The sequence below is a fragment of the Euprymna scolopes genome, chromosome 46 (assembly GCF_053919585.1).
Source record: "Euprymna scolopes isolate OS-2025 chromosome 46, ASM5391958v1, whole genome shotgun sequence".
Lineage (NCBI taxonomy): Eukaryota > Metazoa > Mollusca > Cephalopoda > Sepiida > Sepiolidae > Euprymna > Euprymna scolopes.
Genome location: NC_136527.1, coordinates 205,183,254 through 205,207,690, shown reverse-complemented (window position 1 = coordinate 205,207,690; position 24,437 = coordinate 205,183,254). Strand labels below are relative to the sequence as shown.

The window sequence follows — 24,437 nt, the reverse complement described above, 5'->3', positions numbered from 1 at the left end:
TTTTATCATATAGAAAGCTGAATAATGTAAAACTTTTTCTACTATTTTTAATTAAATTTTAAATGTTAAATTTTCCCCAAAAGTTAACAATTGACATTTTTTATCTTGCACAAAAGGCGTATATAAATGTTTTTAAAAAAAAAGGTTTTTGAAAGAATTAAGTTGTTTATTTCTAGTCTAACTAAAATTTAGGGTTATTTACTATGAATATATGCAAAAATATTATAATATAAGTACCTGGATTTCAAATAATTCCACTTATTCATATACGCAACCAGTTACTTCGCGTCCATATAGAGTCCAGATCGAGAATATTTACGTTTGTGTTTAATAAAAAGCAAACTATGGAAGACCAAACAAGCCAAAAAACCCTTATTTTTCAGTGACGAAAATTTCAATGTATTATTAACGCTGAGGCTGGCCAGTACCAGATGGGTGACCATTTGTATGAGTTTGGTTTTTAATGTGTATGTGTGAGGGTTAGGCTCCCAAAAATGGGGGGGGGTAAAGCAGAATAAAAATTAAAATTGATCCAGTCTAGAAAGATTTCTCCTTCATTGAACGAGGAAGAACTGTAGGGTTTTTTGACTACATAAGCAACCCCGAGGCTGGCCAGTACCAGATGTGTGACCATTTTGATGAGTTTGGTTTTTAATGTGTATGTGTGTGGGGGGTCAGGCTCCCCCAAATGGGGAGTGGAATTCAAAGCAGAATAAAAATTAAACTAAACTACATAAGCAACCCTCAGGCTAGCCAGTACCAGATGGGTGACCATTTTGATGAGTTTGCTTTTTAATGTGTACGCGTGTGGGGGACTCAGGCTCCCCAATATGGGGGATGGGTGATTTAAAACAGAATAAAAACTAAACTACATAAGCAACCCTGAGGCTGGCCAGTACCAGATGGGTGACCATTTTGATGAGTTTGGTTTTTAATGTGTATGTAGGCTCCCAAAATTGGGGCGGGGTAAAGCAGAATAAAAATTAAAATTGAAATGATATGCAATGAAAAGAGAAATGTCTCGTTTCTATGTGAGTGTTGACCAACATAAATTGTACTGATTCACGCTTGCACCGGTTTTGGCAGTTATGAAGATCCAACAAAATTATTTCAGCGCGTATGGTCCACCGTAGTCGAAAGGCGGCAAACGTTATCAAAAGGGATCGAAAAACTGATGATATTTTTTTATTAACACAAAGGGCACAGTATTTATCGATTTTTTTTGTATCGATTCTTCAAAGAATTCCCTGTTTAATAATGGCCATACATTATTCGGCTCGCTAAAAAAAAATTATTAATTTATTTATCAAAGATTTTAAAATTGCTTTTTTCGTATAAATATTAAAAAAAATTTTTTTATTTTTTTTTGCTTAGCTTAAATTAATTATTTTACTTAACATATTCACCAAATTTTACACTCCAAAAGTCAAAAGCGGAATAATTAAACACAATCAAAGTTCTGATATTCAGACGTCAAAATAAGGTATGTAAACAAGTGTTTTGTTTTTTTTTTTAATCTATAATCCTGTCCCTTACAACAACGGATTATGTTTTGTTTAGTTTCAGATGATTATTTTAAGCATATTTGTTCACACTTCAAAACAAGGGGGGGGTTTAAGCAAAAAACAATATATATAAATATCGTTTATGAAAAATAAGTACACTGTTATAAAGTTCATTCTTCTCTTAATAATCGCTGACAATTTCGTATTGATTGGATAATTACCTGATTTACTTACCTGCCCCCCCCCCCAGTTTTAGCGGTGCCTAGTTTAACAATAATCTAAATATCACGTCTATTATAAAGCATGGCAAACTCATTATATTTTATTGGATTGAAAAACAATAAATAAACTTATTTCAATTGTAAAGATTATATCAAAAGTTATAGATTAAATTTTTTAGCGTAAAAAAAGAAAAAGATACAAACTTACGTATATTTCAAAGATTTCAATACGAAAAACATCGGGATTAATTCGTATTTCTTTTGTGTTTAAAACAGAAAATTTGTTTTGTTTGTTATGATTTCTTTAGTAAATTGATATAACTTTTGTTTTGTGTGGTCAATTCATTAAGAAATAACATATATGAAAATATAAAATAATCAAAATTAAAAGATGAAAACACGATTTAAAAATTAAATTATTTAAATAAAAAATCAACTGCTAAAGAACAATCAATTCAAGATCATCGTAATCCGGTGAAATTATTATTTCGTTCCTTGTGTAAAAATGTTCGTTCATTAGTTGGATTCTTTAATAAATTAAAGTTCTCTTCTTATTTTTATGTCTAATTTATTAAAATAAATAAGATACATGAAGATATTAAACTAAGGTTTATTTTTTACGACTGAACATTCTATTATTATTTGGATTAGTTGAACTACTGTTTACATCCAAGATGAGAACAGTAATCCGAATAATCCAAATAATCCTCACATAAAAATATTTTACATAAACAAATCAAATAAAAGAAGAATTAAACGACTCAAAAAAAAAAAAAAAAAGGAAAAAATTACACAAAATGTAAAGTCAAACGAAAAAAATAAATTTGGATTTAAAAAGAAAAGCAAATTATAACTACATGATTACATTATGAAACTTTAAACTTATTTTAAACTTCCCTTATTATTTCAAACTTAATTTGCTAATTAGTTTGCCTGTAAGACATACAATCAGCAAAGAAACTGCAGTTACACTCATGCCAGCCATGTTTTCATATTAAAAGTTAAATAGCTAAAATTCTACGCAGAATCCCAAACTAAAAAAAAAGACAGTAATAATGAAAGTGTAGTACCTGTTTCTGGTTTACGTATGAAAAAATAGAAGTGTTTTAGTATTTTGACTTTTTTTTCACATTATTATTATTACGGCAATTTAAAGGCATAATTTTGTTGTTGACATTAATTATAATTCAGCTGACTTTCATGAGTTGCATTATATCGTAATGTTTCCATCAAAGGGACATTATTTCCAAAATAGTTACCTACCCTTTAAACGATATATAAAAAGGCAAAAAAAAGTGATTTAATTAATTATCGATTTGTGTTCTATTCTATTTTCTCGCATACTCACACTCACGAGCGTATTTTACATTTCATCTGGTGATGAGGATGAAAAGATAGAAGGATTTAAAATCAACTGTTTCATGAACATATACAGTTTTTAACAGCAAGAATCGGCACTTATACATGACAGTATTTTTTAGATATAACACTTACATGTGGCGAATGTTTGTATTTTAGTTTCAAGAATCGCGACAGATGTCGCTTGTCAGGGATCGATAACTCTTCCTTTTCTAAAAGTTAGTGCAAACAAAAACTATATTTTTTATATATTTTTAGGTACTCTTGAATAATCTGGCCCGAATACTTGTCAATTCCGGTCAAGCATGAATCGGACGAGACCGGCAATCATTGGTGACGTCGTAACACACACACACACACACACACACACACACACACACACACACACACACACACACACACACACACACACACACACACACACACATATAATATATATATATATATATATATATATATGTTTGTTTTGGTTTTAGCGATATGTTTTTGACTGAATTCAATTATTTACGAAAATGCATTTTTACCTAAATGCGAGTTGGGATTAATTTTCCCTGTTAAACAATTTGGTACCCCCACTTGGGGAGCGGTATATATATATTATTTTTAAATATAATTATCCACTGACACGTGTTTCGTCGTCTACGACTCATCAGAGTGGCTGAATCTAGCGAGATTCGAAATCGGGACCCCACGGTAATGAGCCGCAGCCCGCAGCCGCACCCCTTACCGCTTACCCATCTCGCACGACCGATTTGCTTAGATGTTTGTTTTGGTTTTAGCGATATGTTGTTGACTGAATTCAATTATTTACGAAAGTGCATTTTTTACCTAAACACATAGGGTTCAAGCAAATTACACAGCGATCTGAATGTTGTTAAATATCGATTTGTGTTCTGTTGGATTTTTTCTCATATTCACATCTGCGAGTCGGAACTTTTTACAACATTGCGTTACTTCTCTATCAAAGGAGGAGGTAATAAATGGGAGGGCTCAAAACATGACAAGTAAACCCAGAATGGGGATAACGCGACACATGTCTGAAATGCACAAATAAACTAGAAAAAGATACTACACTTCCATCGTTAGTCGTTTGATGCTGATTACATGTAAAACATCAGGTTTAAGTCTGGAATTATAAGTTAAGGTCATCGTAAAGTTAACAGAATCGAATCTGATAAAAATAAGTCGCAATTTTCATAATGTAATCATGTGATTATTGTTTTGTTTCTTGTTGGTTCAAATCTAGTTTTTGTTATTTGATTGACTTCGCTATTTGTTCAATTCCTTCCTTTTTGAATTGTTTATGTGAAATATTCAGTTTTGCATTTTTTTATATTTGGATTATTTGGATTACTGTTCTCATCTTGGATGTAAACAGTAGTTCGACTAATCCAAATCATAATGAAATGTTCAATCTTTTACACGAGGAACAAAATAATGATTACACCGTTTTACGATGAACACAAGTTCTTTGTTCTGAAGCAGTTGATTTTTTTCTTCTTATAATAATTTCACGTTTAAATCGTGTTTTTTGTCTTTTAATTTTGATTCTTTTATATTTTCATATATTTAATTGCTTAATGAATTGGACACACAAGACAAAATTTGTATCAATTTACTAAAGATTATATTTAGAAATCCTAACAAACAAACACATTTTCTGCGTTGGATACAAAAGAAAAACGATTTATTTTTTGTTGTAATTTCCTGGAATAGAAGGTAAGTTTTTTTTGTGATTCTTAAAATAATCTTAAACATAAAAAAATGGTTAATTTTATTGCAATCCAATAAAAATATTGATTTCGTGAATAAAAGTGTGTTTATTTAAGTAAAATTAACGTGATTTCTGCGAAAATCCTAATGTTTATCATAAACACAATAATTTGATTCGAAGTTGGTTGAATTGTTAAACAACTGAACGCAAAACTGTTTTTTCGGTAATTGATATATATATATATATATATATATATATATATATATATATATATATATATATATATATATATATATATATTGTGAGAATTTTGAATGTGTTGACTTGCCGAGGGTAGGTCGGTAGGGAAGGAAGGAGTGCTGCTAGCTGTGACCAACACGGCCGTTGGTCCGTTAATCAAAGAACCTGAGTGCCTATTACTTACAAGTTAAATAGACATTTCAGTCACGCGTGAATCTCGTTGACTGAGAGTTGGGGCAAATAAAAGGGGTGGCCGCTCTACTGTAGTTGTAGTTGTCTTTTAGACAAATTACACTTCCACCATCGTTACCCACTTGTTATTTTACAAGGAAAGACTGCTTGTAAGCAACGTCGACATTTCGTTACAAGACTTAAACCGTCTTTTCTTCCCCTCCCCTCTACTCGTTGGTATGCTAATTTCGACAATATATATATATATATATATATATATATATATATATATATATATATATATATATATATATATATATATATATATATATATATATAGTTCTCTATAATTTTGATATTGTATTCAATGTTTTAGGTTTTGGAATAATGGAATATGGATTAATTTATTACGTTTACATAAGATTATTATTTTATTACGTTTAATAATTCGTTTGGCAATAGTGCCTCTCCTCAATTAATTCTCTGGAATTTGTAACGCTAAACTTGGATTCCACCAAAAATGTGTTTATTTACTTTTGTCATGTCTCTATAACAGATGTATATAAATAAATAACAGATGTATATAAATAAATAACAGATGTGTATAAATAAATAACAGATGTATATAAATAAGTAACAGATGTATATAAAACAATGAATTTCCTATTTAACATTTTTTAAATATCGTATTCAATCTGACAATAAGATTTTTTTCCAAAAATGGGTTTATTTAAGTTAAACTTACGTGATTTCTGAGCAAATAATAATGTTTACCATAAACACAATAAGTTGATCCTAAGTTTGTCGAATTGTCAGACAACTGAGCACAAAATGCTTTTCTTTTTATTAAATTATTTTTACAAATACGTTTCTGTCCACATTTACCTAATATTTCGCTAGAGAATTGTTTGGATTTTGATTTTCTTTTTCAATATTTTAGGTTTTAGAATAAGGGTCATTTTCTTTAATAAAGTTTACATAAAATGAGAACTCATTTATTGGCCATCACCGATTAACAAAAATTTAATATAAAAAAAAATAATTGGTAAATATTTACCATCGAAACCAGCATAGTTTTTCAGTATTCCATTTTTTTTTTAGTTTTTTTTTTCAAAACTTTTAGAAGTAGTTTTCTGTCCAAGATTATCTATTATTATTATTATTATTATTATTATTATTATTATTATTATTATTATTATTATCATTATTATTATTATTATTATTATTATTATTATCTGTATTATTATTATCATTATTATCTATTATTATTATTATTATTATTATTATTATTATTATTATTATTTACATGATTTTCCTGTTTGGTTTTACCAGTTTTTTTTTTTTACACCAAACAAGGCACATTGCCACTTTAATGTAGGGGGCTACTATCAGGGACCTTAGTTACAGGGGTACTGTTACATGATAAGGGCTGTCCCCTTTTCATGTAAGTATAAAAATAGAGAGATCTACTTAAAATGAAAATAAAATGAGAGAAAGCAGAAATCGAACCCTGGATATAAGTTTTAAAGAACAATAGGTTTAAATGGAATGTCCAGTAAATTGTGCATTCTGATGAAATAAATAATAAATAAACTATTCAATTGTTAGAAAGAATGTGGATAATAAAATATGGATTAAATGAATTAGATATGTAGGTTGAATTCCTTTGTGAAAAGAACAAAAGAAAAATAGGTTATTGAGAATCAGAATGTTCGGAAACGTGCAGGTCGCGCATGTTGATGGCACGTGAATTGTGGTCACGTGGCCGGACATGCATGGATTTCTCAATATAGGAAGTGAGAGTTAGTTAGTTAGAGTTAGTGAGAAACTCAGAGGGAGTTTGAGAACGACAGACGATAGTCTGGAGTTTGGAATTCGAACGTCTAGGAAGCGAGATGGTCACTTTGAAACTTAATATGTGAAGCTTTGAATTCTTGGGCGCAAAGCCCCCAACCGGTCAGGGAAGAATAAATGTTCAATGTGTTTTTATAACTGCCGTCTCCTGTGTCCATCATTACATGAAAAAGGTATTGTCTATTTATGTGTACAAACTATTTGAAATTCATCATCTAAAAAATATATATGTGTTAGAAAGTAAATGTGTCTATTTATGTTATACAAACACTCCCGTTCATACGAACTGTCAAGGCATTAATGCAAACCTCTCAATTATCGGTCTGTCTATCTAGATAGCGAATCACCTCTCAAAGTTTATTTATATGTACACACTCTCTCTCTTTATATACACCTGTTAATGTCTCCATATCTCACAACATGATTACACACATGAACCTTCAAATATCTCTTACTAAGCATGAACACTGAAGACTCGTATCTTTACTAATAAGAACTCACGTAACATACGCGCACAAGTGGAACCTTCGTCTAATAATAACATTAGTATATAACAGTACTATGTAGGGAGTTTAGCAGCAAAATGTTTGTTTACATTACACTTGAATTTTTGCATGTCAGTACAGTTGGGGAAGCAGGAAGCCAGAAGAGAATTTTTAAGTTTAGCGGTTCTGGGGAAGAAACTTTAGAGTAGAAGGCTTTGTAGTTAGGGGTGATACTTCAGTGCTTGTTGGGTTTGTCGGAGGTATTTTCATAACGGGGGACAATTGTTAATGATAATGTAAATATTTTGTCTTACTAATATTTTGATATAAAACGTTAAACTCGCTTATAAGTTAAACGTCTATGATTACAAATAATTTTAACGTTCAGATAAATTAAGAATGAACAAATATTTTTAGATGAAACAATCCAATCCCAATTTTTCACTTTGTGCCTAAAAAAGTAGAAGTCTTACAATAATGTATATAATCAATAAGCACATCTTAAAATTGCAACAGTTCAATGAAAATGATTTACTCTTTCACGTGTTTCATTGCATCAACCAATCAAACCATCAGACTTTTCATCAGTTCATCCAAAAAAGAATGTTCCCTTTTTTCTTAGGTTTAAAAGACAATAAAATATCTACTGGTTAATGTGCAGAAGAGAGAAGTTTAGTTCGTATAACATGACTTAATTAGTTGGATTTTACAGGCCCTATTTAAATTCATATAAAGCTTTGAGCATTAATACATTTTAATAATTTATACTATTAGAGGTGAAAAGAATTAGAATTAAAATTCATAAAGAAACTAAAAAATATGTGAATAATAAAAATACGCTAAAAAAGTTGGAAGAAACAATTAGTTGAATGTATACTATAAAAAATTATTTTTATCAAAATTAAAATAACTACTAAGAATATCAATTCTCTAATGTTAATTCACACCTTTCGATGGCTTTTTTCATATACAAACATATATATTATAAGACTGTTGATTTCTAAAAATAAAAGTAAATAAATAAGGAACTAATTCTGTTGCAGTAAATTATCATGCGTATTAACAAATATATATTAATAAATATGTAATGTAAGGAAAATATCCAGTTTAATATCAAACACATTATAAATAAGCGGCTATATTTTTCCACACACATGACTTAAAACGAAAGCTATTTCAAAAGACCATATTATTATCCATTGCTAAGTAACTAGATTATATATTGATTTGTATTATTAACTTTAATTTACTGAGTATTTAAATTCACTTTTCCTGTAATATAAACTTATTATATTTCTATTGGATGCAATATATATTTATTATTGTCAGTAGCAACTATGGTAGTTGTATGTTTATTGTTTCTACAAATTATTACTATATTATTCGGTGTATCAAATAATGTGCTGAATGCAAGTAACAATTTGTTTAATTTCCAAAATAAAAAATATTTTAATCAAAATTAAAATAGGTATGAAGAATATCAATTCTGTAATATTGGTCAGGTAACAATTAACAGCTTTCGAGAGCTTTTTGGTATACAAATATGTATTATTAGACGTTAATTTAAAAAATGAAATTGCGATAATCGATTATTAAAACTGTTTATATCATTTGGGAATGATAATAATGCATTAAAAAACTGTTGATTTCTAAAAATAAAAGTACAAAAAGTAAGAACCTAATTCTGTTGCATAAAAAAATTAAATTATTATGAATATTAACAAATATGTAATGTTAGGAACCTAATTCTGTTGCATAAAAATCGCTATTAATATCAAACACATTATAAATAAGTGGTTATATTTCAACGCATATGACTTAAAACGAAAGCTATTTTAAAAGACCATGTTAGTATCCATTGCTAAGTAAGTAGATTATATATTGATTTGTATTATTAACTTTAATTTACTGAGTATTTAAATTCACTTTCCTGTATTATAAACTTATTATATTCCTATTGTTAGCGATATATTTTTATTATTATCAGTAGCAACTATTATTATATTATTGTATGTTTATTGTTCCTACAAATTATTACTATATTATTGTTTATTTTACTTTATTAATTGCATAATTCCTTTATCTATTACAAAATACTATGAATAATATTAAACATTTAAACAATATGAATGTGAATTACGTGTTTATTTCTGTGATTTTTAAATGTTTTATAAAGTTATGTTTCTTGTTTTGTTGGCATGATTAAAATAAACAATGATATTAAAATATTAAATTTCATTTATTTTTTATTTGCAGATGTTCCTGCTTGAATGTTTTTAATGAATATTAAGGCACCATCCTTCTCCTTAAACATTATTCTATACACAATTATTTCCTTACGTGGCAGACAACAAAAACGGCAGCACACAACATTATTAGACATATATGTGTGAAGAGTTATCTGGATTGTTTAGCAAATAGTGATAAGAACATCACACATATTTAAATTTGTGAAATTTTTGTTTAATGTTTTTATAAACTATGAGATATCGAATTTAACATTTCAGAAAATTCGGCTAATTTACAAAAGAAAATATTTTAACCTTTATACTACGAAATATGACTTATAAAATAAACTAAGTGATACAAATTGAAATTTCTTTAGCATAAAATCTTACTTGAATCAACAACACCAGATTAAAATTGAAAAAGTCAGGATAGCAAGACATATTTATAACTTGGGAGTGATAATCTTGCTCCAGTTGCAATTTAATTTAAATATGAACATACACATTAGGGAAAAGCCACATTCTTGCGAAGTGTGTGGATATTCTTGTTCTCAAAAATCCAAATTAGTGATGCATATTAGAACTCACACTGGGGAAAAGCCACATTCTTGTGAAGTATGTGGATATTCTTTTACTGAAAAGTCAAATTTAGTGAGACATATAAGAACTCACACTGGCGAAAAGCCACATTCTTGCGAAGTTTGTGGATATTCTTGTTCTCAAAAATCCAAATTAGTGATGCATATGAGAACTCACACTGGGGAAAAGCCACATTCTTGTGAAGTTTGTGGGTATTATTTTTCTAAAAGATCAAATTTAGTGAGACATATGAGAACTCACACTGGCGAAAAGCCACATTCTTGTGAAGTTTGTGGATATTCTTTTACTGATAAATCAAGCTTAGTGAAACATATGAGAACTCACACTGGGGAAAAGCCACATTCTTGTGACGTGTGTGGATATTCTTTTTCTGTAAAATCAACACTAGTGACACATATGAGAACTCACACTGGGGAAAAGCCACATTCTTGTGAAGTGTGTGGATATTCTTTTACTGTAAAATCAAAGTTAGTGAGACATATGAGAACTCACACTGGCGAAAAGCCACATTCTTGTGAAATGTGTAGATATTCTTGTTCTGAAAAATCAACATTAGTGACACATATGAGAACCCACACTGGAGAAAAGCCATATTCTTGTGAAGTGTGCGGATTTTTTTTTGCTCATAAATATAATTTAATGAAGCATATGAGAACTCATGCTAGGGAAACTTCGAATGAGAGAGCAGAACTTCGAATGAGAGAGCAGAACTTCGAATGAGATCCTAAAAGAGAAAATCAAGAACTCTGACCTCCCTGAAGAAAAAAAAGCAGACAACAGTTGCTAAGCTGCGATCCCTTTTATCACAAATCAAGAGACACATAACAGAAGACGAAAATAGCATCAAGTATAAAGCCCTAAAAGATGCTGAAAATGATTACCTCCCTATTCAGGAAGGGGAGACTGAGAAAAGACTAAAGTCCAGATGGAGTAAGGACGAAAAGTGGACTTTAATTTGGGCTATGGAATATGTGAAAAGAAAATATGCAAAACAAAAGTAAAGGACAGAATTCTGGAGGGAAATTTTCTTCTATGTCTGTCCATGGAAGAATAATAATCCACATTGTAATTTAACCTCTCAAAAGAACGAGTGTTCCATGAGGAAGAACATAAACAGAAGAGAGAGGAAGTAACAGTTCTACTGAACACAGTGCAACATTTATCGGAAACTACTCAACAGATAACCCTTACAATGTAAAATCCAGCAGAAGTGCATAACTCCATATCAGGAACCCAAATATCCTCTCCACAACATCACTTTCACTATAAAGCAGATTACACATCTCCATCCCCATCAATATGTGAAATAACTCCCTCATCAAGAAAAACTCTATCTTGTGTTTTGCTTCCAGAACCAGATGATGATCAATTGGAAATAGAAGAAGAACTGTGTAACACAATAGAAAAAGATACCAACTTGAGCATGGAAGATAGGCCTAGGTTACCTAAAATACAAGCCTCAATATTCTTTAAGTCATTGATCATCAAAGTCAATATTGCTCTTATAAGGCTTGTTCTAGAAGAAATAGAACTTAGGCAGCTAAATAACGTCACATATGCAGCTGGAATGTACATTGCAACAATATACTTCCTCTGAATAAACACCAAAATAGAAACAAAAACCCTAATGTAACCAAAGCAACTGTTATGTAATGGATGACCGGGACCATCCGATACATAACTGTGAAAATAAACTTCTTTAAAAGAAAAAGACGAAAATATTTGAAAGGTGGGCATCGAATAATCGATTGTCTACCAGTCGAAGCGAAAAAATAATTATGTTGTAAACAGTAATCGGACGACGATTTTTTTTACAAAAAATGAAAGTTTGTGGGGGAGATGGAGGTTTGGAATGTCATATGAAGCTAGCAGGAGGTTGTGGACTCACGTGTGTAAACAAAGTCAATAGTCGGTCAGCTGAAGAGAAGTGGGTTACGATGTCTCTGGGTCAGATGCAGAAATGCATGTGTACAACGAAAACTGAGAAACGTGACCAGGAAATGCATGATCCATTATCGATAACAGAGTGATCGACCAGTGGCGTGGAAAATCACCGAGCAAAAACACATGCTAATATAAAGAGGTGATTTTTGGAGTCCAGCAGAAGAATAAAAAAAGGAGGGAGAGAGAGACGCCGATACATGAGATGTGCGTTGTTGAGAGCATAACGATTCCCCCCTCTCCATCACTGAAACAGAACAGTAAGCCGCACCATTAAATTGTGAACTGTTAAAAATCTCTATGTACAGAACGAGAAAAATAATTCTAACACAAAATATATTTTTATATAAAAAGCCAGCGTGTCTTACGTCTTGATTGGTATGCTGAGTTACGTCTGATCTTTGTGCGCATGTTAATTTTCTTTCAGCCGTTAACATTGACAGCTGACGGTGGAAATAACATAACATAAATATAACAATCAGAAAACTAAACAAAATTGACGATCAATAAAAGATGGCTGCTTAGTTTTGTTGCAGCGGGGAACTTACTAACTACGACTGTTCACAACCTGGGGTCCTCGCGCTATAAAACAAAACCTATTTGGTGCCCGTGAGCCAGTTTGCATCAGCGATGCAAAACCGAACCTGGGGTATATATAATAAAAACTATTTGGTGCTGTTCGACCAGTTCACTCCTCAAGAGTGATAGGTAAGACCTTTAAAAAAAACTCTTACACGAAAAACTATTACACAAAAAACTCTTACACGAAATAACTCTTACACGAAAACAACGGTTACCACACAAACAAGAACTAATTCTACCAAAACAAAGAGAAAAACGCACGCAAGGAAAAGGCAAGGTCAGTGATTTTTTTCAATATTTTTCGTAACCTCGGCTCTAAAACTTGTGTTGAAAAAAAATGTTTTTCTTTAGTTCTTTCTCATAATTTTAGGGTATCGAGTAGATAATTTTCGAAGATGGAACAGCAGTTCTTTACAGATTTCGCTCAGATCCTAGGGGCTGAACTATGTAGGGAAGGCCATTTCGAACTCTCTGAGGGGAGAGGCGTTATTAGCGAAAATAAAAACTTTAGACTCTCGACAAGCGCACGAATATAGTAGGTGGCTTAGCAATATAGATAAGTATACAGGAATAATTAGACAAACGGAGGAAGAGAAATGTCAGTTAGCATTATTAACTACGGCTGGCCCAGTGGGACAGTTTGTTTCAAGTCTGCTAACCAACAATGCGAGTTTGGCATGGGTAGACTTGAAACGAGCTTTAGATAATTATTTTGGAGTCCAGGCAAATCCTACCAAATTTATGAGGGAGTTGGCAAATATTAGTCTAAAACCGTGGAGTTTCCCGATAGTACTAGTAAAAAAGAAAGACGGAACGAAGAGGCTCTGTGAAGATTTTAGGGCCCTGAACAAGATAACAAAGAAGTATGCCCGAGCGCTACCAGTAATTGATGATATACTAGCTTCGTTTGGGTCAGCAAAATACTTCTCAAAGTTTGATTTGAAATCAGGGTATTGGCAGGTAAAGTTGAACGAAAAGGATAAAGAGAAAACCGCGTTCACCTGTCATTGAGGACTGTTCCAATTTAATGTAATGCCATTCTGACTTGCTAACGCTCCAGGAGTGTTCCAGGAGCTAATTTCCGTAGTATTACAGGGACAGGAAGAATTCGCCGTGCCTTATTTGGATGATATTTCAATATTCTCCAAAACAAAGAACGAACATGTTATGCATATAGAAAAGGTGCTAGGTAGTTTACGTAAGTTTACGTAAGCATAACCTCGCGTCGAAGTGTGAGATTTTCGCCAAGGAAGTGCAATATCTGGGATTCAGAGTGAGTGAGAAAGGTATCCAGCCGGATGGGGACAAAGTTAAAGCGATTCAAGCAATTTCGACCCCGACCACTGTGAAGCAGGTTCGATCCTTTATAGGCATTACATCCTATTACAGGCGGTTTATCAAGGATTTTTCCATAATTGCCGAACCATTAATTCGGTTAACTAGGAAGCATGCACGTTTCTGTCAGTCTGCTTTTAATCGATTGAAATTGAAGCTTGCAGAGATGGTGACGCTGGCATACCCGGACACTAGCAAAGGATACAGACTATACACAGATGCCTCTGATTATGCGATCGGAGCATCCTTGTCTCAAATGGTCTACGAACTAGAGGAGGGTCGGGAGATAGAGAAACCCATTTATTTTCTATCTGATAAGTTGTCAGATATCCAGACTAGATGGCCAACAATAGAGAAGGAAGCATATGCGATTCACTATGCCTTAAATAAGTTGAATCACTACTTGCACAGTGCTACGTTCATCTTTTACACGGATCACAGACCATTGGAGTACTTGCTGAAATCTCTGATACAGAATAGAAAAATACAGACGTAGGCTTTAAGTATGGCTGCCTACGATTGCACCATACAGTACCTGAAAGGAAAGGATAACGTCTGTGTGGATCTCTTATCCCGGGCGGTAAATGCGAGTCGGGATGAAGACCATCCTCTAGTAGAGATAGACGATAGGAATTATACGGTGAGTGTGATAAACTCGAATCGTTTTGAACGAAGAGAGTTTGTATCGCATAGGGATGACGAAGACTCACCAGTAGAAAGCGAGCGTCCTACACTATCAGGTTTGGATATGTGTAAAGAACAAGATGCCGATAGTCAGATCGTCGAATTAAACAAACGGATGAGGAGCGGTAAAACGTCCAAGATGGAAGAAAAAAAGTACATCATAATGGACGATATCGTATATTATTTATCACAACCCGACGATGATCCAGTAGTTAGATTATATATCCCGTCACATTTGAGGATGAAGGTACTGAATCAATACCATGATGAGAATGGTCATATGGGCGGGTAGAAAACGTTCCATGCCATTAAACAGAAGTATTTCTGGTCTGGTTTGTTCAAGAAGGTGAACGAACACATACGGAAATGCGTCCCATGCCAGACCAGAAATGTGAGGAGGCAACAAGCTCAAATGCAGGAGACCGACATGCCTTCTTTTCCTTTTGCTAAGATTGCATTGGATATTTCCAGACCCTATCCGAGGACTTTGTCAGGCAATCAATACATAGTCACGTTCATCGACATGTATAGTGGTTGGCCTGAGGCTTTTGCTGTGCCTAATAAAAAGGCAGAGACAGTGGCGCATCTCTTAATTGAGGAGATATTTCCCAGATTTGGTGCACCATTGCAGTTACTTACGAATAACGGACCGGAGAATGTTAATGGAATCATGAAAAGGGCTTTAGAAGCGCTTAATGTTGATCAGGTGACCACCTCATTTTACCACCCGCAAAGTAACGGGAAAATAGAAAGATTCCATAGGACGATGCATGACGTACTAGCAAAGAAAATATTGGACAATGATCGTTCGTGGGACATGTACTTGAACCAGATGCTGGCTGCTGTAAGGTTTCATGTCAGCGAAACAACAATGTTCTCCCCCTATTACTTGCTTTATAATAGAGACGCTGTCTTGCCGTTAGACAACATACTGAGGCCTCATAGAATTTACTACGGGGAAGAGGATCACGAGATCGCTCTGCAGGACATGCATCGGACCTTTACATTAGTCAGAAACAATGAAAAGAGAGCTAGGAAGAAAATGGTAGATAGGGCCAACGAGAAAACGAAAGCAGTCGATTTTCAAGTTGGCGATTTAGTTTATTATAGAAATCATAGGAAAAAGGGAAAGCTAGACGTAAGATGGTCTCCATTTTATGTAGTAATAGAGAAGACGGGGCCAGTCTCGTATAGGATTAGAAGTCAACTGACAGGGGCAGTAACAAAAGCCCATGGGAAACACCTTCGAAAAGCAGAACTGGAGGAATGGAATATCCCCAACGAGCAAGAGGGCTGTAGAAAAACTACCCTGTCAGCACCGGTAGAGGAAAGTAGTTCCGATACTGAATCCTCTAGTGGGGAGGAAGAAAATTATCCCCAATAGAGCTGTCGCCATCAACGGAAATCCCCAAGTCAGGAAAACAGGGTCCCGTTGATGGAACGGAAAATAATAACATGCAGCATGACGGCTGAAAGGGCTAAGGAAGTTAACGAAATATCTAAGGACGATATATTGAACTTAGTGCCCAGGTCGTGCGGTGTTGATTATGATAATAGGGACCAGCCAACCGTAGCTAGGGCTAGCACGGGGGTTGGGAACTCAGATTATAATCAAGCTGCGGGTTGGGAGCGCGAAACAGGATGTTTAGACTGGGTAAGGAAGTTACTCTGTGGATTTTAGACAAAATCCTTATTGTTAACCTACTAACGGGGGGGGGGTTCTCGTTGCAGGAAAATGGGAAAAATTATATGGTGGTTGGTGTGGCTTCCAATATTAGGGAGTTCGATGTTGCTACTAACATTTAGGATCCTGGCGTTCTGATCGAAAATTTGTACTATATGCTGCTCACAGTTTAAAAAAGTAATTAAAATGTTAGACTCATATTTAATTAATTAGTCATTATTAATTAAAGGGCCGAGGTAGTAGAGAATATTGGACAAATTAACCACTTCGTAAATTTGCAGCATATATTTCGCTGTTATACCGAAGAAAGACCTTATGCTTTCTTGTGTTGCTGTTTTATTATTATTTTTTTTTTCTCTTTTTTTCCGTATGGAATCCATCGGAAAAATTTGTGACATTTGTAAAAGAACGTTGTATTGTGAAAAAAAAACAGAAAAAAGGAAAAAAAAATAAATGATAATAAGGGAGGAATGTTATTAACGGATGTCTGGGACCATCCGATACATAACGGTTAAAATAAACCTTTTTAAGATACTCGAACGGAGGGCATCGAATATCGATTGTCCACCAGACAAAGTGACAAAAATAATTACGGCGTCAACAGAAAAATCGGACGACGATTTTTTGTTTACAAAGTAAAGTGATTGTGGGGCAGATCGCATATTTTGCTGGAATGGGACATTCCTTTGCGAGAACAAAGAAAGATTGGAATGTCCTGGAAAAAACAATTATGGTCAAGGCTGGAACGTGTTGTAAAGACACGTGCAATAAACAAAAACAATAGTCGCCCGACTAAGAGAAAATGGGTTACTGGAGATCTGGGTCAAATGCAAGCAATGCATTTTGTAAACAAAGCTAAAACTTGCTTGGGAATTGAAGAATCAATTAACGACAATAAATGAATTAACCAATCAAATACAAGCCAGTGGAGACCGTAATATTGGAAAAATACGGGAACAAAAAAATCCTGTGAATATAACGATGTGATTATTGGAGTCAGAGAGCAGAAGTAGGTCTGAGGACCGCCGAAGGACGTGCGATTGTCGAAGTGAAATTGCGTTCTCCCCTCTCCGATCGCTCAATGAAAGGAAAGCCAAACCGCAGAACTGAACTATTTGATAAAATGCATGTAACGCTTTAGTTAACAATACACTTTTATACGAAAAGCACTCGTGACTTACGTCTTTCCTTTATGTTCTGAGTTACGCCTGATCGTTATGTGCATGTCAAAACTTTGTTTCAGATACCGTCGTTTTTTTGACAAGATGGACAATTGATAAGTCAGCTTGAATGAAAAATGCCCGGTCAAGGGGGAAATAACCATGCTGCCTTAGCAGTTGCTATGACAACCGTTTAGCTCGGGTCGTAAACAAGTTAAACTAGCGGACGATCAATGAAATGGACGGCCACTACGTTTTTGTTACAAACCTACTAACTACGACCGTTTCCAACCTGCGCAACGTAACATGAGTTCAAGCTTTATGCCACCTGAAATACACAATAGTTAAATTACTACTAAACAAATCTCAAATCTATAATCTGGCAGGGTGCCGACTAAAGTTAAAATATCTCTTCAGCATAGCTAGCTACAAGGTCATATGAGCTAATGACTGTGGAGCTACTATTAGTAAGGTTTACAAAATTAACAAGCTGAAGACGCCATTAGACCAAAACAAATATTGTCCTGGAATTCATCAAAACAATAAAGTCCACAAAAAGACATAATATAGTTTAATAGTTTATTGAGAAAACGAATTAGTTACTATCAATTCGCTTTAGAAGTTGGAAATAATGAAATATAAAATATTCAGAAATCAAATGCAACCCTTTCCTTCCCACTAGAACCAAAAAATTATATTTGATTTCATCACACGAATGTAAATATCTTTTAAAGAGATATAATAGATGAAATAAAGTAAACACTCAGTTTATATGAACAAACCTTCATTTGCACAAATCCAATTGAATTGAACAATAAAAAAAAGTTGATGTTGATATCGACAATTTAATGTCTGAATAAAACTCACAAAGTTTATAGAAAGAATTAATAAGCAATGTAATGCCCATTCAATAAAACACAATTGTTTTATATGGCTTCGGTTTTCAAAATATGGAGGAACGAGAAATTCTATATTCGAGACTCAAGTACAATTGTTTTATATGGTTTCGCTTTTCAAGATATGGAGGAACGAAAAATTCTTTATTCAAAACTTAATTACAATTCTGCTCCAGAAGAAATAATAGCTATTACTTCGACCAGCAAATTACTAATTAAAATTAGTTTATCACCAAAAATGTACATATCTCAAAAGATGTGATAGAACTCAAGTAAAAACTGCCATTTTGAAACAAATGATTAATTTACAATTACATTTCCATAGAGATCTATAAAAATAAAACAGTTTTACATATCAAAAAGTATGATAGAACTCAAGTAAAAGCTGCCATTTTCAAAACATTAAAACAATTGATTACGTTACAATTAAATTTCCACAAAATCTATTTAATTGGTAATAAAAATTGACGTTGACATGAAAATGAGATTTTGTTTATCTTTAGAGATCTATAAAAATAAAACATTTGAAACAAAAAAAATGCTGCCAAATTTGAATCGAACAAGATATAGAGGAACGAAAAATTCTTTATTCGAAACTCAAATACAATTCTGCTCCAGAAGAAATAATACCTATTACTACGACCAGCAAATTATTAATTAAAATTAGTTTATCACCCAAAATTTACATATCTCCAAAAATGTGATATAACTCAAGTAAAAGTTGCCATTTTCAAAACATTAAAACAATTGATTACTTTACATTTAAATGTCCATAAAACCTATTTAATAGGTAATAAAAATTGACGTTGACGTGAAAATGAGAGTTTGTTTATCTTTAGAGATCTATAAAAATAAATCATTTTTAGAGATCTATAAAAATAAATTATTTTTAGAGATTATAAACTTTAACATTTACCTTAGTTATGACAGTATGTTTTCAAGCTGAAAATTTGGTTATATTGTAAAGCTTATCAAAACTAAGTATTTTATATCTTCTACAATAATTTAATGCACATATTTTAGAAATGAAATATTTTTATCACTATTTAAAGCATTGTAATTTGGATTTTATTTCGGCAAACACATATTGAATTTTCTTATTAATATCAGGAATATTCTGATAAAATTTTTATTCAATTATTTAATGCTATTTGATATAGATTCAATTTTAACAAACACATATTGAATTTTCTTATTAATATCAATATTCTGATAAAATTCTTATTCAATCATTGAATGCTATTTGATTTTGATTTTATTTCAACAAACACATATTTAATTTTCTTATTAATATCATCAATATTCAAATAAAATTTTTATTCAATTATTTACTGTTATTTTATTTGGATTTCATTTTTACAAATACTACACGTTTACTGAATTGTCTGTTGGATACCATTAATATTCTTGCAATTATTTTTTACGATTATTGTAATATGTTCATGTTTTCTAATTTCATTGTCATCCTTCAATGGGTTGGTATTTTTTTAAATTCCATATTTTCAATTAGATTTGTATAAGTATTTCTCGGCTGAATAACCTCGATATTCTGAAAATAAAGTTATTTATCACCGTATTAGTTTTTTTTTATTGATCATAATCAACCCCCACCATAATAATAAATAAATTTAAATGTAGTTGCAGTGTGGACTACGTGGGTCGGATGTTGTTATGCCTTTATAGTAGAGTTCAATTGCACGTACCTAGAAAAATCAGAAATAGAACTTATCTACAGATTTTTTTATAAAAACAACCGGTTCTTCTATAGCTAAACATTTGCTTAAAAAGCCGGCGTGTGCCACGAAATTTAGCACTGACTTATTCACAATTCTATGTCATGCTCATTCGATCTATCACCTGGAGATCTTGGAGACTATTCACGTTCGTTCGAAGAAACCTTCTCCTGCAAACAGAGGAAATGTCTCTTAGGTTTGAACGTGATCAGTCTCAAAGTGATATTAAACGATAATTTTAAAAAGAGGCAATGCGGATGAGTTTTAAAAGAAGGGGTAATTCCTCTAAGGGAAGTAACTCTATTTTACAAAATACGACGGTTGAAAAGAACTTGCTTGTGAAGAGTGCGACGTTTGCGAGAAGAAAGACCTGATTTAAAGAATTTCAAATATATACGTGTTAAATATAAGGCTTAACACAAATTAATTAGCTTTCTCGTGATTCGTTCAACTTTGAAAAAGAATTTCTGGCGTTTATATCACTTAACACAAATTAATTAGCTTGTCGCAGCACGAGGGAGGAGAAAGCTATCTCGGCTATTATGGCTTTCGGTCCAAAACTCATACTTTTTGTGCGCTTTTGCGCATGCTCGTCACATATTCAATACTAGCAAGGATACCCGGAGTAGATTGGGATCGTATAAGACAATGAGAAAAATTTTGAACATACCTGCTATTCTTAAGACGGAGGAAGTTTTTATGACTATGTATCATTTGCCATCTATAGCAAAAGAATATTTTACCTACCTGTTTTCTTATTAAGGCAAACTACAAATAAGTTGTGAGAGCAGGTATCCAACACTTTTGTTTCGGTTCTGTTGTTGGAGTGGGGGATTCCTGATTGTAGATGGATTCCCTTTATCAGAAGGCTGTTGATTGTCTGACTGATTATTGTGGTAGGTAGCGTCTAGAAGGTCGTCATTTGCAGATCGTACAGCTTAATGAAAACGATCAATGATAAGGGCATGTTTTATGAGCACATTTAACACATTAAAAGGAAGCACGCCAAAAAGCAGGTTACGAACATTATATATATACAAAGAATATTTATTTACACAGAAGATTACGAACATTACATATATACATGAATATTTATTTACACAGAATATTACAAACATTACATATATACAAGGAATATTTATTTACACAGAATATTACAAACATTACATATATACAAGGAATATTTATTTACACAGAAGATTACGAACGTTACAGAGTGTTTGTATGCATGTGAACTAACATGAACGTAGATAAAATATCCGTTGCATGCTTGTGTGAATGAATTTATTCATATTATATGTTGGAAGTCCATTGTATGTTTAGGAGTTTTAATTATACATAAATGTTTAATTCTACCTTGTGGAAGGGAAACAATTTTGTCAAGTCGTGTTTAAGGGGCTGTGTCCCTTACCTGAACAATAAGAAACATGATGACATGCCGTAGGCAAGCGAGGGAACAATGAGACATGTTGTCATCTCGATGTCTCGAATACAAAGATGAAGAAGAGAGAAAAAATGGAAGAGGTAACATAGAATGCCACCTGTTGGCAAAGCTAAGATTACCGCAAGGGCGGTAACCGGTGCATATAGAAGGTGCATTATAGATGTGTATGCAGTTTGATAAATGCCTGTTAGATTTGATAGGGTGTGTTCCTATAGCGGTAAGTTTTAAGCACTCGAGCATTTATTCAATATTTTGAATAGCAGATTCATTGGTTCAAATTTCAAACACTCAAACATTTATTCAATATTTTTGAATAGAAAATTCATTGGTTAAAATTTCAAGCACTCGAGCATTTATTTAATATTTTTGAATAGCAGATTCATTGGTTCAAATTTCAAGCACTTGAAAATTTATTCAATATTTTGAATAGCAAATTCATTGGTTCAAATTTTAAGCACTCGAGCATTTACTTAATGGATAATTTATCTCCGGGCAGTAAGGTGTCGATTTTAAAGATTATGTTTAGGATGTTGACATCGGGGGTTACTATTGTTCAATCTAAAAACGTGTATTGGTAATTAATCCAATCCATGCTTAGATTTGTCTGTTGTCTTCTACAAACATAAATAATGATCTTGTTAATCAAATGCTTCTTCATCCCAAACAGTTCCTCCTGCATTCAGTTCGTTCTTATTTTGAAGTATTCTCTAGACAGGAATTGTTCATAGGTTCTGTATAGAAGCAGGCCAAAGAAGAGTATGTGTTGTAGTATACTGATATATATATATATCAGTATGCTACATATATATATATATATATATCAGTATACTACATATATATATCAGTATACTACATATATATATATCAGTATACTACATATATATATATCAGTATACTACATATATATATATCAGTATACTACATATATATATATATATCAGTATACTACATATATATATATATCAGTATACTACATATATATATATATATATCAGTATACTACATATATATATATATCAGTATACTACATATATATATCAGTATACTACATATATATAGATCAGTATACTACATATATATATATCAGTATACTACATATATATATATATATCAGTATACTACATATATATATATATCAGTATACTACATATATATATATATATCAGTATACTACATATATATATATATATCAGTATACTACATATATATATATATCAGTATACTACATATATATATCAGTATACTACATATATATAGATCAGTATACTACATATATATATATATCAGTATACTACATATATATATATATATCAGTATACTACATATATATATATCAGTATACTACATATATATATATCAGTATACTACATATATATATATCAGTATACTACATATATATATATCAGTATACTACATATATATATATATATCAGTATACTACATATATATATATATATCAGTATACTACATATATATATATCAGTATACTACATATATATATATATATCAGTATACTACATATATATATATCAGTATACTACATATATATATCAGTATACTACATATATATATATCAGTATACTACATATATATATATCAGTATACTACATATATATATATATATCAGTATACTACATATATATATATATCAGTATACTACATATATATATATATATCAGTATACTACATATATATATATATATCAGTATACTACATATATATATATCAGTATACTACATATATATATATATATCAGTATACTACATATATATATATATCAGTATACTACATATATATATATATATCAGTATACTACATATATATATATATATCAGTATACTACATATATATATATATATCAGTATACTACATATATATATATATATCAGTATACTACATATATATATATATCAGTATACTACATATATATATATATATATATATCAGTATACTACATATATATATATCAGTATACTACATATATATATATATACATATATCAGTATACTACATATATATATATCAGTATACTATATATATATATATATCAGTATACTACATATATATATATCAGTATACTACATATATATATATATATATATATATATATCAGTATACTACATATATATATATATATATATCAGTATACTACATATATATATATCAGTATACTACATATATATATATATATCAGTATACTACATATATATATATATATATCAGTATACTACATATATATATATATATCAGTATACTACATATATATATATATATATATCAGTATACTACATATATATATATATATATATAATAAATTCAACATCCAAACAACGTCGCAGCCCACAAGAGCAATGACAGTCAAAGAACCGGAAGTCCAAGACTCGAGCTTCGCCCTCATTTGGGCTCATCAGTTAGACACATCCGAACTCAGGATTCGAAACTCAAGCCTCTTGCGTTTGGATGTGTCTAACTGATGAGCCCTCATGAGGGCGAAACTCGAGTCTTTGACTTCCGGTTCTTTGACTGTCATGCGACGTTGTTTGGCTGTGGAATTTATGATATACACTCTATCACATACTGAAAATCATATATATATATATA

At 31.7% G+C, this 24,437-nt stretch overlaps 1 long non-coding RNA gene across 1 annotated transcript; it reads left to right on the top strand.

Annotated features, from left to right (window-relative positions):
* The first annotated feature begins 4,533 nt into the window (after positions 1 to 4,533).
* Positions 4,534 to 11,999, top strand: LOC145270965 (uncharacterized). Its single transcript, XR_013865633.1, has 2 exons — positions 4,534 to 4,804; positions 9,806 to 11,999. It is a non-coding gene; the product is annotated as an uncharacterized LOC145270965 (long non-coding RNA).
* Positions 12,000 to 24,437: the final 12,438 nt, after the last annotated feature.